The sequence below is a fragment of the Ictidomys tridecemlineatus genome, chromosome 3, assembly GCF_052094955.1.
Source record: "Ictidomys tridecemlineatus isolate mIctTri1 chromosome 3, mIctTri1.hap1, whole genome shotgun sequence".
NCBI lineage: Eukaryota > Metazoa > Chordata > Mammalia > Rodentia > Sciuridae > Ictidomys > Ictidomys tridecemlineatus.
Genome location: NC_135479.1, coordinates 30,624,322 through 30,640,022, shown reverse-complemented (window position 1 = coordinate 30,640,022; position 15,701 = coordinate 30,624,322). Strand labels below are relative to the sequence as shown.

The window sequence follows — 15,701 nt, the reverse complement described above, 5'->3', positions numbered from 1 at the left end:
GCAATGAGGGGTACATATGGTTGGCTGAAGGTACAATGTGGCTACGGGACCAGATTTTAGGAGATAATTAGCTAGGAGGACACTTCCCTGGGAAAATCAGCTTCTAGTACTGCTTGTGCTTTTCCTGCATCCTCATGGTTTCTCTTATTCTAAAATCCTTAATCCTAGCAGTTCTTTTTTGGTAGAAATTTATTATCTGATTTCAAAATTTTTAAAGAAGTGGAAAGGATCTAAAATAGCAAAAATAATTTTGAAACAAAAGAACAACTTTGGAAGATTTATACAACTTGATTTCAAGATTTTCTGTAAAGCTATGGTAACCAAGACATATGGAATCAGTTTAAGAATAACTATATAGATAAAGAAAATGTCATAAGGATAGAAACAGATGAATGAAGTAGACTGGAGATCCCAGAATAACCTGCACGTATATGATAATTGACATTTAAAAATGTGCCAGTGATTCAATAGGGAAAAAATAATTATTTCAAAAAAAGACCATCAATCCTTACTTCACATTATATACAAACTTTAATTTGAAATAGATCACAGATTCTAATGTAAAAGATAAAACTATACAATGCTTGGAAGAAGGCATAGGAGAAAATCTTTGTAAACTTGAATAAAAGATTTCTTAGAGATGTTACAAAAAGTGAAAAGCATAAAATAATTGATAAATTTGGCTTATCAAAAACTTCTGCTCTTTGAAATATTATAGCCTTAACCGTCCACACTGTGGGACTTGTGAAGGATTTGTGAATATATGAAGAGATGAACTGTAAAAAATAGAGTAACAGTAGCCTGGAAAATCAAGATCAAAATGACAAGAGGTGCCTGTGGAGAATGGTGCCTCCCAGCACTTCCCTGGCCACCACCTGCTGTTTCCAGGGCTTTGCTGCTTGCTTGACCTCCACCACCCTGCCTTAATACCACTGCTGTCCCCATGGAGGGTGAACCATACTGCAGCACCCCTGACACAACAAGACCCAAGGAGGGTCCACCTCCACTGATGGCTACCTTGAGAGACTGGGAAATGAGAAAAACTGGACCAAGAAGGGACAGGAGACTAGTAGTAGTCAGCAAATAATTTCCTCTCTATGCCATCCCTGGGAATTTTCCTGGGGGCTTCACTGACACACAAGTAAACAAGAATATGTGTTCTTGTGGTGCTCTGGGTAATTCAGTTACAAAGCACCTTCATTTTTTTTTTCTTATCCCCTTTTTCCTTCAACCCTGGTTTTCCAAGATTGTATCCCCCAAAACCCAATACATCAGTCATAATCAAGCTTTGTTAAATGAAATGTACTAATAATGCTACTAAGGAAGTAAGTGCTATTATTATATCCTCAGGCACAGAGAAGTCATACAACTTAGTCTAAGACCTTATATCCAGTAAATAAGATGTAAGATTTAAACTCTGACCCCAAGCCCCATGCTCTTAACAACTCTGCTATTATTATTCTTAAGGTGGCTTGATCTAGCTGCCAGTCAGGTGCTTCTCTCTAGATCTTGATTCTGGAGACAAGACTTCTTATCCCTTTATGGTCCTGGCACTTCCAGAGTCCATGCTTCAGTGAATCTTGGTTGTGGGAATTTTTCATTGTATTTGTAATGTGAAAAGAGATCTGAGCCAATATGGATGAGAAACAGTTGTTAAGATGTGGCATATTAGAAATAGGAGTTCTAACCATTCTTGACAGCTGGGTGGCAGTTATTCAGTGAAGGGGAACATTACTGTCTGGGACAATATTGTTCTTCTCTCTGTGATGTGAATTAAGGAACCTTCAGCCTTCAACCTACCTATCACTATCCAGAAAAAAAGTTTGACCCCTTTCATTCTCCACCTGCTGTTAACATGACAGGTGTGTCTTTGATTGCTAAAGGGTGGCCAATTCTATTACAATGATGACATAACAGAGTGGAAGCAGCCTGACTAGAGTATGTGTGTGTGTCTATATACATATATATATATATATACACACATATAAATACATATATGTATATATGTGTATATGTATATATATAAAATATCATATGCATGTATATGAAATATACATTATACACATATAAATAAAATATTATAAAATATCACATATGTAAAATATTACACATATATAATTATATACAATATATTATATACATAATATATATGACATTGCACATACACATATATATTTCTGTACTAAGTTTTGAAAGGTTAGTTGTGACTTCATGACAAGAAGAAAATTGATTTTTGAATCTTTATAGCATATGTTTATAGGGAAGAGGTGAAAAGATAATTAACATTGATTCTATAGTTCAACAAACACTTATGGAAGATCTATTCTGCAATCTATGTATCCTGGAATAGACTCTGGAAATTTATAAGTGAATAGAGTTTCATGTAGAGTAACCCGCTATATTGGTTTGCCTAGAATTGAGAAAGTTCCCAGGATGCAGCACTCCCAGCGTTAAACCAGGAATGTCCTGGGCAAATTAAGATGAGTTGTTTACCCTATCTGTCCCCAAGGAGCTCATATGTTAGAAAGGAAGACAGTGAAACAAATATGTGGTTATCAAATAGTGTGGTGTGTGAAATAGGATAATAATGAGAGTTTACACTTCTATAGCTCCCTCTGTGAGCCAGGTAATGTTCAGAATAATGCCCATCTTAGTCCATTCAGGTGGCTTTAACAAACCAACATAAACTGGATAATTTATAAACAACAGGAATTAATTTCTCACTGTCCTGGAGGCTGGGAAGTTCAAGACAACGGTGTCTGCAGATTCAGTGTCAGGCCAAGGGATGCTTTCTGATTCACAGGCAGAGCCTTCTTGCTGTGTCCTCACATGATGAGAGGGGCTAGCTAACTCCTGGGTGCTTTGGGGAGGCACAAATCCAAGCCACGAGGGCTGTGCTTTTATGACTTTACCACCACCCAGAGGCCTCACCTCCTAATACCATCAACTTGAATGTTAGGATTTCAACACATGGATTTGGGTGGGGGGCACAAGAATTCAGTACATTGCATTGCATTAACATCTATTAACTTCTTGAATTCTATAATAGTCATTTTGGAGGAAGGATTGTTATTATCTCCATTTTACGTATGTAAGAAATTGAGGCATTAGTAAAAGGTAGATACGGGATTCAAATGCAGGCACTCTGGGTCTGTATCTGAGTTCTTAACCTCCAAAGAAAGAAATCCAAGACCTAGAAATAAAACAGAGGGGTGAGTGGTTGACTTTTTGGGTGAGAGGAGAAGATCATGGGAGAAGATGTTGTGGGGAAATGGGTCAGAGAAGGTGATGCCTGAAAAGGATTTGAAACGAGAAAAGAGAAATTGATGAGCAAGGATAGATAAGGGCATTCCAGGCATAAGGCTACAATGATGAGAAAGGTCATGGTGTGGCTGGTAGTCAGGGCCAGAGCATGGGGGAATGGAAGTCCTCTGGATGAAAGTCCTCTGACCTTTGACACACCGTAGAACACTTCATAGACAATGTGAGAACTTTGGGGAAGAAATCTGGAGAGATCCAGGGCCTCTCACATACAATAAGGAACATATATTTTAACTTGGGCACAACAGGAGAGCACCAGAGACCCTTATGTGATGGATATGCCAAATTATCCTGATCTGATCATTGCACATTGTATACATCTATTGAAACGTCATACTGTACCTTATAAATAGGTACAATTAGTATGTGTTGATTAAATATACACACATATTTTAAAAGTTGAAATTTGCATTTTTAGAGAATTACTCTGGTAGCAGCCAGAAGATTATCAAAAGGAAAGAAGTGTGATAATGGTAGCAGAGAATAACCAAGTTCAGATCTCTTGAAAATGTCCCATGAACAGGGACAGAGAGGACTAGACAAATTTAAAAGATGAACAAAATAGACCAGATTTGGTTAGTGATTGGATGGAGGGGCTAAAGTGATCAAGAAACCTGAAGATAAATTCTGTGAGCCTTGTTGGTTGGCTGGGTGCATGATGGGTCCACCAATAATGGGGAAAAAAAGGAATATAGCAGGAAATGTGAATTTCAAAGGGGAAAGGATAGTGGGTTTGGCTTTCCACATATGACTCTTAAAGACCTATTAGAACAATTTATCTGGCATTGTTTAATTCAAGTATTCCATAGAAAGAAGGAAATAGCTTGTCCTAAGGATTTCCTACTTTTCTGATTGAGAGTGAAATAATAATTGTAAAGGAAGTTGTTAGAGGCAAGTATGAAGTAAATAGAAAGTCTAATAATTAATTTCATAATAATTCAACATCCTTGGGGTGCCCTTGAGGTAAAAAACATTAATACATTCATTTATGATATCAGTGGCTTAATTTGTTATTCCTTGTAAGAATGTTTGTATTTTGTAAAAGAGTAATACCTGACAGGATCCCTAATTAAAGTATTTCGGGTAACCTAATCCTAAAGGTGAGACAGTGTCTCACCTTTAGGATTAGGCAAATGAGGCAAATGAGGCTTCTAGATCATCTCAACTCATAGTACATTTATAGCTTCCAATTCCATGTGCAAGAGTGTGGGGGTAATTTGAAGAACTAGAAGTTGCCATCAGTTCTATACATGGATTCTACCTACACATGAACTACTCCCTGAAAAATACTTACATATTTTTTTTTTCAAAACATTGGAGACCGTTAGAATCCTGGAATCTTAAATATAGGAAAAAAGCTATTACTGAACTACTTTGAAAAATAATCCTGATTATTTGCATATTCACCTATTTATTTGATTATCTATTGATTAGTTATTCAATTATTTACCTATTTATTTGAATTTTATTTTTAGATTTGTTCTCTCCTGATCACACTTCCTTCTGAGTGCTCTATATCCTTTAGATGGGGCATACAGCCCTTCATCCCTACATACACTCTCCTCTGAGGCTCTGTATTCAGGATTATCAGCATGAAGGGGCCCATCTTTAGCTGATCCAACAAGGGTAGGTATTCAGGAAAGCGATCACAAAATGATTTTATGTAATAAGACAATAATTTATTTTTCATAGCTTATACTAATCAGTTATGCAAGCATTTAATGTGACTAAGCTTGCTGCAAAGAAAATCAAAGAAAATGCCCAATTACTGGAAAAGAGGCTTCCCCACCCCCACCCTTCATGCTCCACTTGCATTCTGATGAATAGTCTCTGGATTAAAGTGCATTGACAATGACCTTCATTGCCCAATGCACACTCTAACAAAAGAGCTTATAGTGGTAGCTTCTGGATACGTTAATTGAGTATAGCATGTCTTCTTTGAAATTATCAGGGATGGAAGGAACAGAGGGATAGAGATCCAGGAAAGGCTAAGGGAATTTCTCAAAAACACAAAATAAGTCTGGGACTTGGAAAAAGTGCCCCACTATCTTGACATCTCTCCCATCCCCTAACCAGGAGGTAATTTTCTCCTTCCTGTTGAAACACCATCAATAGTGAAATAGCCAAATCACATGGGAGAATGATCTTGCTCTTTGATTGAGTGTCTAGGGATCCTTTCTACTAGGCAAAACTTCACCCATCTCTGGGATTTCCTGGCTTTGGTTTTTATTTAGAGAATCATGCTGCTCTCTGTTCTAACATCATCCATCTTTGTCAGCACCCAAGGCCACAACTTCTTTGGAATGGCCTGTGACGTATGGCAGATACAGTGCACAAAGACATTGAACTCTAAATGATGTTTATATGGACTCTCAGCTCACCAGAGATGGATTGATGCTGCCATAAAGTTTTGTGGTATCCAGGCAAGGCAAAGACTGAGGAAACTGGTTGAGAGAGGGTAAGAAAAGCTTTCTCTTTCTCCATTCACTTTACCCCTCTAAGAAGTTGGCTTACATCATATTTAGGAAATGAAGAAGTCAAGTGAGTATGAGGATTTTTGGAACCCAGCACAGAAGCAGACTCACCCTTGATTATCAATGGTATTCCCTATGGCTTTTCCAGGCCAAGAACAAGCACTTAAGAGTAGAAAGACGCTTAAAATATCCTGCTTTGAGCCTAGTGCACCCTAGCAACCATATTAATGGAATAAAGACAAAACTTAAGGAATGTAGATGTGGAAGTGGCAGTGGGTCAAGCAAGAGTTTGGATGCATGTCCATTGTGTGCATCCTCAGCATCAAGATCATGATGTTATTTATGGGCATGCTCACCCAGGATGGACACAATACTGGCATTAAACTCTATATGCCCAGCCTGCAAACTGGCTATAAGATACCAGTATGCCTGGGTTTAAATTTAGGATTATCAGCATGAAATTACCCATCTTTACCTGATACAATAGGTATAGGTATTCTGTAACCTGATTAGAAAATGACTTTATATAATAAAACAGTAATTTAATTTTCATAGCTTATGCTAATCAGTTATGCAAGCATTTAATATGATTAAGCTTACTGCAGAGAAAATCAAAGAAAATAACCAATTATTAGAAAAGGGGCTTCCCTACCCCCACCCTTCACGGTTCACATGGAAGTGGATGTGCTATTGCAGACCACTGTGTCTATGCTTGGTTGCATCCTTCATGGACTGCCTGCAGCTAACTTTGGAAGATGCAGATTTTTTTTAAAGCATTTAAACCACAGCAATACAAACACATTTAAAAAATAATCAGTGACTAAGAAAGCCTCACGTTCACATGAAAAAAGACAACAATAAATTTCACTTACCAGTTTAGGTTGTTCGAGGCAGCAGAGGAACAAGTTGTTGGTAATTGTCCAGTGCTTTCATTCAATAAATCACATTGGCTTTGCTTTCTCCTGTGGCTCAGCCTCTGCGTAAAGCAAGCGAACCTCCTTCCTATTCTGTGTAAAGAATAAAACGCGAACAGGATCACTACGGGCAAGAGCTGAAGTCCATGATCACTAAGCTAATATTAATGCAAAATAAAAGAGCAAATGATGCACAGGGTGAGAAGGGGAGAGGGAAACAGCTTGGCTCAGAATCTAGGTGTATTCTTGGGATTGCAGCCTGGGAAAGGCTTTCGTGCGTGTAGTTAAAAGATGCCATGACTTCAGTGTGTTTAGCCTATCCTTTCTGGGAGGACCACTCGGAACAGCATGCAAGAACAACAAGCTTCATGGCAAACAATGCTGACTCTGAACTGGCTGTCGCTCCAGGGTACGGGGAGTCAGACAGTTAGCTTTGTACTTTATCAATGGCAGGGAAAGAATTACCACCTGGCATCCAAGAGCCTGTGAAGAGATCTGTGGCTATAGCTCTTCTGGGGCCAGCCCCTTAGTTCCACAGCTGCCTGGGACCAGAAGCACACAGGTGGCAGCACATCTCCTCAACACAGGGCACCCATGCATGTTCCCAGTAAGAGTAAGGGGATCCCTTAAGGAAGCTCTAAATCCAGTCGGGGTTGTTCAACCTAGTCTTAGGTTTCTGTCTAAGCAGGTCTGAGAAAGTAGTTGGTAGACCTGGCACTTAGCACCAAGAGGCTCAGACTCAGGCAGAAGATTTCAGTGCTGCTTCTGTGCCAGCCACAAATGGGTGCACCTGCCTTCTTTCACAGTGTTATGCTTTACATGACTAATGAAACACAAAATATATTTCCTAGAAAGCCACATGAAGGCATTTTGTTTTTTTTCTCCCTGAAGTAAGATGCCAAATGACCATCTCTGGCTGTTGATTATGTCAGGGAGGCTTTGCTGATTAAAATGCATATGAATACTGTGCACACACACATGTGCCTCCATGCATGAATACACACACACACACACACACACACACACACACACACACACCCCACAGCCCTAGCAACAGCATTAAGAATCTTTCTGAAGCTCTATTCAGATACTGTGTCTGCCAAATGAATGCTTAGCTGTTATGATGACTTCAGGGATAATTTTGGACTCTTTCACTAGGTACTGAATCTGGTCTGTTATTTATACCTGTAGCCAAATCAACTCCTAAATTTCAAATGTGACTCTATGGAAAATCAAGAGAAAGTTTCTTGGTTATAAGAAAGAGGGTGGGGTGATAATCTTTGGCCTGGTAATTTCTTAGAATCCTGGGAATGGTATCTTGTATTCCTGAAAATTTCTTCCTTTCTAGATATACCACCTGGCCCCCAATTCCCCCTAGCAGCTCATTTGCTCCAGCAGGTGGCTGCTCTGGAGCTGGGTTTGGAGTTGCAGCTCAGTGACTTAGAAAACCTGGGGGTCCAAAGGAAGAGCCAATTTAGCTTTTTAGAACTGTCTTACTTTTTCTATTCATATTAGAAAGGTGAAAATCTCCTTCTGGAACATTTATTCTTTCTTTCCTTGGACTTATCTGTCCTGTTGGAATTGCTATGAATAATCTAATTTGGGAATAATCTTGCCCTTGAGGTTCAGAAGGCAAATTTCTTTCCATCAAGGATTAAGAAAGAGCCAGTCTACCCTTTCATACCTTATGCCTAAATGGTTTCTAAGTAAAAACATTCACTCTACTTTCTAAAAAAATCTTTGACTTTAATGCAGATTTACATATGTTCTGTGTGCTAGGGTGAGCCAGGTGACTTAAGAGTCTAAGTGACTCTTAAGAAGGTTAGGGTCTACCTAGAGGGGTCATGAGTTCAATCTGGTATGCGAATCTAAGGGGACAATGCCCCTTGTGACAGCACCACTCCCTGGAGCAAATATGGGTTGAGCATAGTTAATCTAAATTCTGATATCCAACCAAAATGCTCCAAAATCCAAAACTGAGTGCTTACATGATACCACTGGTGGAAGATTCTGCATCAAAAGTTTCATGCACAAAATTATTAAAACCATTGTATAAAATTACCTTCAGGCTGTGTGTATAAGGTATATATGAAACAAATGAATTTTGGGTTTAGACTTGGGTTCCATTCTCAAGATATCTCATTATGCATATGCAAGCATTCCAGACTACAAAAAATCCTGGACATTTCTGGTCCAAGCATTTTGGACAAGGGCTACACAATCTGCACTAAAGTCTCAGTCAAAAAGCCCAAGCTCATCGCAAAGGAGATTCATTCCTTCATCCATTCATTCACTAATCCATTCTTCAACGGAAGTTTATTATGCACTTAGTAGATGTGATAGTGTGTCAATGTGACATTAAAACCTACTGAGAAAGCATAAAATCCTTGGTGTAACTTAGTCAAACTCTCTGCAGTCTGATCCTGCTTACCTTTCTAGCCAAATCCCTCATCTCCTTCCTACTTACTTTCCTTATGGTAGACTTTTTGAAAATTCTGCAGTTTCTTAGACATGCCATATTCATTCTTAATGCCAGATCATCACAGATGATGTTCTTCTACTTGGGTGCTGAGTGAGCTTTGTCTGACTTCACTCTTGGGCAGCTTTGGTGTCTTGGCTTAAATACCACCTCCTAAGGGATATTCTCCTAGCCCTTGGTGTATTCAGTTCCTTGCTTTGTGGCCGGAGATTGTGACACCTGATGCTCTCTGTCAGCGTATCCATCACATTTTATTGCACTTGTATAGTATCAGCCATCTCCATTATATTTTAAGAGTTTAAGTGCAAAGTCTCTTATTCACTGCTACTTCCATTGTGTAGCAGAGTTCCTGGCACATAGAAAACATTCAGTCAATATTTAGTATTTTGTGGAAGTGCCTAGTATGTATTTATTGAATGAATGAATAAACCACCTCAAATAATAAGGAGGGTCTTAACCTTACAGGAAACTTAAAGTTCTCTTGGTATGTGTACTTTTTCTTACCAAGTGGCCATCCACTGGAAGCTTGCCTCCTCTAGTCCTTCTCAATGAATCTCAGCCTTTACTGATCATGTCCTTACTTTTTCCCCCACTCCCTAGCACTTTTACAGCATGTTCTTGTTTTGTGTTCTCCAGCTGTTTCCTGAAGTGTGTCTCTTCTCTACAAACTGGTATTCTCCTTAACTCCAAGCATAAGCCTATAATTATGTGATGTTTGATTCATTGAACAGCAAACATTTGAACAGGGAGTTAAGTGATCAGAGTCTCTTTTAGGAAGACTTCTTTAGTAATGACTACAAAAACAGACATGGGATTGAGAAGCAGCTTTGCCCTTTCTTTCCTCCCTCTCCCTCCTTGCCCCTCCTTCCATGTCATAACACCAGTGTTCTCATTGGGAACACAGAGAATGTTTTATCCATCCATATTCTGAACTTCCCCTCCACCCAGTTCCACCCCCACAGCTATTTCACTTGCTTATGTTATTTGTGATGGTGTCTTGGTGATTATATTAAAACATCCTTTGAAGAAAGGGATTGCATTTTATTTTGTATCTTCCTCCTATATTCCTTATACTTCTTGGCCTAGTGCCTCACAGATAGTAAGTGCTCAATGAATGCTAAGAAAGTCAAACGTTTATTATGTGCAAAGAATTGGATGAGGGAATATGGTGGGGATTCCAAGAGGAATGAAGCATCTTCTCAAAGACAAAAGAGTTCCAACTGATTGTAAGGTAGAATTAAATAAGTACCATTAAAAATGTCTGAGCAAAGTGCTGAGGGAACTTAAAAGAATTACTACTTCCTTCTGGAACGCTTAGGGAAGATTCACAGGAAAGGTTGCACTTCTGGAGGTTGAAGAGAAGCCAAGTTGAGGCAACAAGGTCTTGACCATTTGGAGAAAACAAGTAGTCCAATGCACTGGAATGGAATGAATGAGCTGGGATGATCGAATGGAGCTTGTCTCAAAGTAGGTAGATCAGATTGAGGAGGGCTTGCATGCTGTGTTAAAGGATTCTATACTGTAGGTGACAGGAATTTGAGCAGGAGCATGTCAGTGTTGTTGAGTAAGAGCCCTCTGGTCTGGCCTTTGTGGACAATGAGCTGAAGTGGTACGAACCTGGAGGCAGGAAGACACTGATGGAGGCCTTTGGAAACATAAATTAGGAGATGCAAATGGGATACATTTTGGAGGTAGAATTTACAGGACTTGTCAGCAGTACAGGTAGGAGTAGGAGAGGATGAGAGAACTAGAAAGAAGTTGAAAGTGACTTTTAAAGTTTTAACTCGTGTGATGGCAGATAATGGTAACATTGATGATCCCAGGACTTGTCCATAAAGACAGTTTGGGCATTTGTGATAGAGTCTGTGCATTTTTGAAAGACAGAGATCAGGGAGCTGAGTTCTTGGGGCTGCAAAGATGTGTCTTAGACTGCCTTGAAGAAGTCAGTCCAGGCCAGGCCAGACAAGTCCAGGCCTTGAGAAACATGTGAGGCCATTTGAAAGGGGACTAGATGCTGGTTTTGCTGGAAAGAGGATTTTCTCATTTAATGTGAGAGTTTGCAGTTTTCCCTTGGAGTCGCTTCACTCAGTGGAAGGAACTTGGGACTGGGAATGGGGGGTTTGAGCTTGGGTCCTAGTGCTGTTTCTCATCCACCGTGTGACCTTGGGCAAGTTATTGTTTATCATTAGGCCTCAATTTTCTCTCTTGTAAAATAAGGGAGTTGGACCAGTTAAATTCAAAGGTTCCTCTCAGTGTAGTTCTCTGGTTTAGAATTTCAGAATGCTTGTGAAATGAGGCCAAAGCTATTATCACCAATACCAGAACCCAGTAATGTCCACTTTCTGTTACAAAATACTGCCCATATTTTGAAAATGTCCATATATCATAGCAAATGCTTATCTGCCCTGCAGTTAGTTACATGCGGTTTGTTTCTAAGACATAAATTAAATTGATCGCTTTTTGATGACTATTTTCTAACAATTTTTCACTTTTTTAAGGGAGTACCTTTTCATCAGAATCTCAAAATTAAATTATGAGAAGAAAGCGGCAGTCCCTTACTGTGGTCAGCAAAGAGTCCAGCCAGCCTACTTCCGTCCTCTAATCTCTTGACCTTCCTTAGGGCGCGGCTGCTCAATAACAGCTCTGATTCTTTTTTCAAAAATAAAATGTGCTATTTATCGAAAGCAGCTAAAAGGGGACAAAAAAATAGAAAAAGAAAACTAACACCCCAGGGTGTATCTGAACATGCTTATTATGTGCGAAGTTGTTAGTAATGAATGTGACACTCTTCCTCCTCCTCCCTCTCAATTTCTAAGCCCTAAAGAAAAAAAAGAAAGGGGCTGGGAGGGCACTGGCTATTCAGTCCAAAGCAGACCTTTTCAAAAGGTGCAGACTGTTCATAGGCATGTTATTTCTTGATTATCTTGTTTTAAGCCCCAGTTGACCTTTCAGATTAAAAGCAATGGTCCCAAAAATATCCTGGGAAACCCCCCTTTGGGATTTTTATCTAAATCTTGGAAGCCTGGATGCATGACATTTGAAGGGACTCTTCAAAAAGAGAAGGTGGGAGTCGATAACAAGAGTGTTTACCTGAACTAATCGTGGAAGATTTTCCAGTGTCACAATTTTGAGAAATGGGATTCTCTTAAGGAGGTTACAAATACTTCACTGAAAGCTTTCCAAGAATGGCCTCGTAGGTCCTCACAGCCGCCTCTTGGCGGGCTGGAGTACTGAGGTGATAATCAGAGTCCATGCTTCTGAAAAGTCCTCTTGTTCTGGCTGCCACCCTCCTTTCAGTCAGCATTAGAGTTCCCGGGCTATGAATCCCCTATTGTCTGTGGGAGCCCAGGATCCCCCACACCATGCCGAGGGAGGAATGTGAGCCTCGGTTTCAACCCTATCCAGCAGGTCACAAAGCCCCATTTATATGCAGCTCCAAAGTTTTATCATAATTCTTTATCGACTCAACCCCATATATTCTCCTGGGCAGTCAGGAGATGTTTGGTAATGAAGCCCATTAATCCTCATTTTCTCAATTGGCACACTTAAAGTTCCAATATTTATGTTCACACTGTCCTAATTTTGGATGTCAAAGATAGTCTCCTGGACAAGGATCATTGCTAAAGGATGACTGACGCATGTGGAAGAGTTCATCAGGATGTGATACGTGATGGGGTTTGTCACAGTACTCGTCATCGTATCACGAATGGGTACTTTGAATGACTCTGTGGAAAAGTAATAGTAAATGCCACTGCGGATCAAATACCTTCTGTGTGCTGTGCAGCAATATCACTGAATTCTCACACCTTACAAAGTAGGATTATCCACTTTTTATTGATGGGGAAACTAAGGTTCAGAGAGATTAATTAACTTGTTTATATGCACTTAGGGGCTGAACTGAGACTCAAACCCAGGTCTCTGAGTGCCAAGCTCATGGTATTTCTACCTTGCTCCTTTGCCTCTTATCAGAAATATATTTTTAGGTGAATGTAACAGGCTTTTTTTTTTTTTTTTTAAAGTCACATTAAGAGTTAGAAACTTAAGAGCCGGTAAGATCCTTTGGCCAACTGAGTAATGAGATCTGCTCTGATAAGCATTAGCACCATGTCGGGTCAAGTAGAATCTGTCGCATATATTCCACCTATCAATAGGTGGCAGTATTCACCTAAATCTCTCCAAGAGGAGTCAGCACAGGTCTCTTCTTACACCATCCCCAAGGCCATCTGTATTCTTTGATGTACTGGATTTGGTCATAACAAACAGTGTAGGCAATAAATGGGTTGCTCACTGGCTCTTAGTCACATCTATGTTCAGTGAGATTGGGACTGAAGTGGGTTGTGGTAGAGGACTGGGATCCCTCACAGAGGCATTGGGATCCCTCTCCCTTTACATAACTCATTTTGGCCTTTTCCCTGGGGAGGACTTCTGTTGGCAATTCAAAGCCAAAAGTGATTTTTTGTCTTCACTTGCTTCAACAATATTATGTGGACTTCTCAAATAATTTTAAAACGAAAGGGTTAATGCAATAGGATTTGACAATTCATGATCCAGAGAGAGTTTGTTCAGGTTAAAATAATACAGCAATTTGCAGGCTGCATGGTTTCAACTTCTCTAGAACTCTATGGACCAGTATATCTACCCATCAAGTCTTAGAAACTTCAACTGCAGGCAAAAGTAAAGTGGTCAAGTTGATGAGTCAGAATACTGAGGGCAAATAATTTTACTGAGATTTAAGAAGATCCCTCCTCCTCTGCCTACACTCTCTGTTCTTCCTCCTCCTTCTCCTTTTTTTTTTCTATAAAGAAAATCATAATGTCAAAAATAATCTGTTGGTAAAAGTATTGTCACAAAACTAGTCTCTATTTTCTAGCTGCCAACAGGAGTCTGCCTAGTAGAACTTGGTTTCAGCAAGTCATGAAAACAAGTGTCAGGGTAAACAAAAGAATAAGCTGAATTCTTAGACCTATCTTTGTGTGGGTTTCTCCATTTTTATTTGGGATTCTTGGAAGTGATTATTATCAACAGCCACTAAGAACACTTACAAACCCAATAAATCCCAACTCTCAGAACTAGCAAGTTGATTCAAGTCAGATTCTCAGGAGACCAGATTCTCTTAAAAAAATTCAGATTGGCTGGTGGACTGAGGAAGATGGACTTGAGTCAGCATATTCACTTCTCTTTCATGTTCCCAAATGGAATGAGTGACTTTCTCCTACCTCCTTCTGGTACCTATAACTCAGCATCGTCTACCTTCTTGACTTGGGATTCTCCCTACTTACTGCACTGAAATTCCCATGAGGATAGGACTCAGCCCTCATTATTAATCTTTGATTTCTCCTGAGCTCCTGGGGCAAGGTTTTGTGCAAGATAGATGATTTTGAATGCATACATGTTTAAATGAATGGAATTAAAGAAAACTCAGAGGAATATATTTTATATTTTTGTCTGGTTTAAAGAAAAACTGAAGCTTGGATATTGAATATGATGCATGAGTCACATTTCTTATTTTCTACCTGGTTCTTCCATTTCAGGCAGTCTTTTTGACAGTGGGCATAGCAGGCCAAAGCCCACCTCACCCCTGGAGCCAATAATTAACTAATTTTATATCCTTGGCAAGGCCACTTTATTTTGTAGAACACTCTGGTCATGTGGATGTTAAGTACAGAAGCAGGCACAAAAGCAGTTACCAGGGACATTAAGTGACCCACATAGAGTGTATCATTCCAATTACTAATATTTCCTGCCTTTGTGGTTTGCAGCCCAAATCTGCACTAAAACTCTGAATATGGCAATGCTGTTTCCTAGTGGCAGCTATAGTTCTTTCCCTTATTAGGGCAAAGTTGGGCAGAAAGGGGGATGTTCATCTTCAAAAGCTTGCAGAATTACAATCAACCCATTAGCATATCAGGAGATATTGCCATGCTCAGGAAATGAATTACCCAGCCAAAAATCACAGGCATAAATGAAGTTGTCAACAGCAACAGTTCAACTGGAGATTGCTTGATTACACGTTGACTGTGCTGGCTATTCAAGGACACACCAGGAAGAAAATTGTTGTCATATTGTCCACCACATTCCCAGCCTCCTCCCCAGCCATGGTGATGAATCTGATACCCTCAGGCACACAAGAAAACAACAATAACAACAAGAAGCCAGGAGAAGGAGCAGGGTCTTCTGTGGAGTCTCTCCCCTCCTGCTGTTCCAATCTGTCATTATCTTTTTAAAAAATCAGCATGACAAGGAATGGAAGTTTAGGTTCTGGCCCTCCAAATGAATATTTCTCAATAGACTTCCTTAGCCTTTCCTAACCTCCCAACAAGCAGCAAGCAAACTTTATTTAACTCGGTGGGTGGGATTCACACCTTCCTAAGTCAAAGGTGAAGGCAGGCTGTGTGTTCCTTTCTGTAGAAAGGCCTACATAGGTTGACAGCAACTGGAGACTTCTTTTGAAGCTTCTCCTGGCCTTTTTAAAAACACATATTCAAACTTCTCCTCTATTAAGAGAGGGAATCC

The 15,701-nt window shown here is 39.7% G+C and overlaps 1 protein-coding gene across 1 annotated transcript in view; it reads right to left on the bottom strand.

Annotated features, from left to right (window-relative positions):
• Ankfn1 (ankyrin repeat and fibronectin type III domain containing 1) overlaps positions 1-15,701 on the bottom strand; it is a 383,862-nt gene that overhangs the window by 152,713 nt on the left and 215,448 nt on the right. Inside the window, exon 3 of the mRNA XM_040269006.2 lies at positions 6,668-6,802. The gene's annotated coding sequence lies outside the window, so the exon portion shown is untranslated. The remainder of the gene's footprint in view (positions 1-6,667; positions 6,803-15,701) is intronic.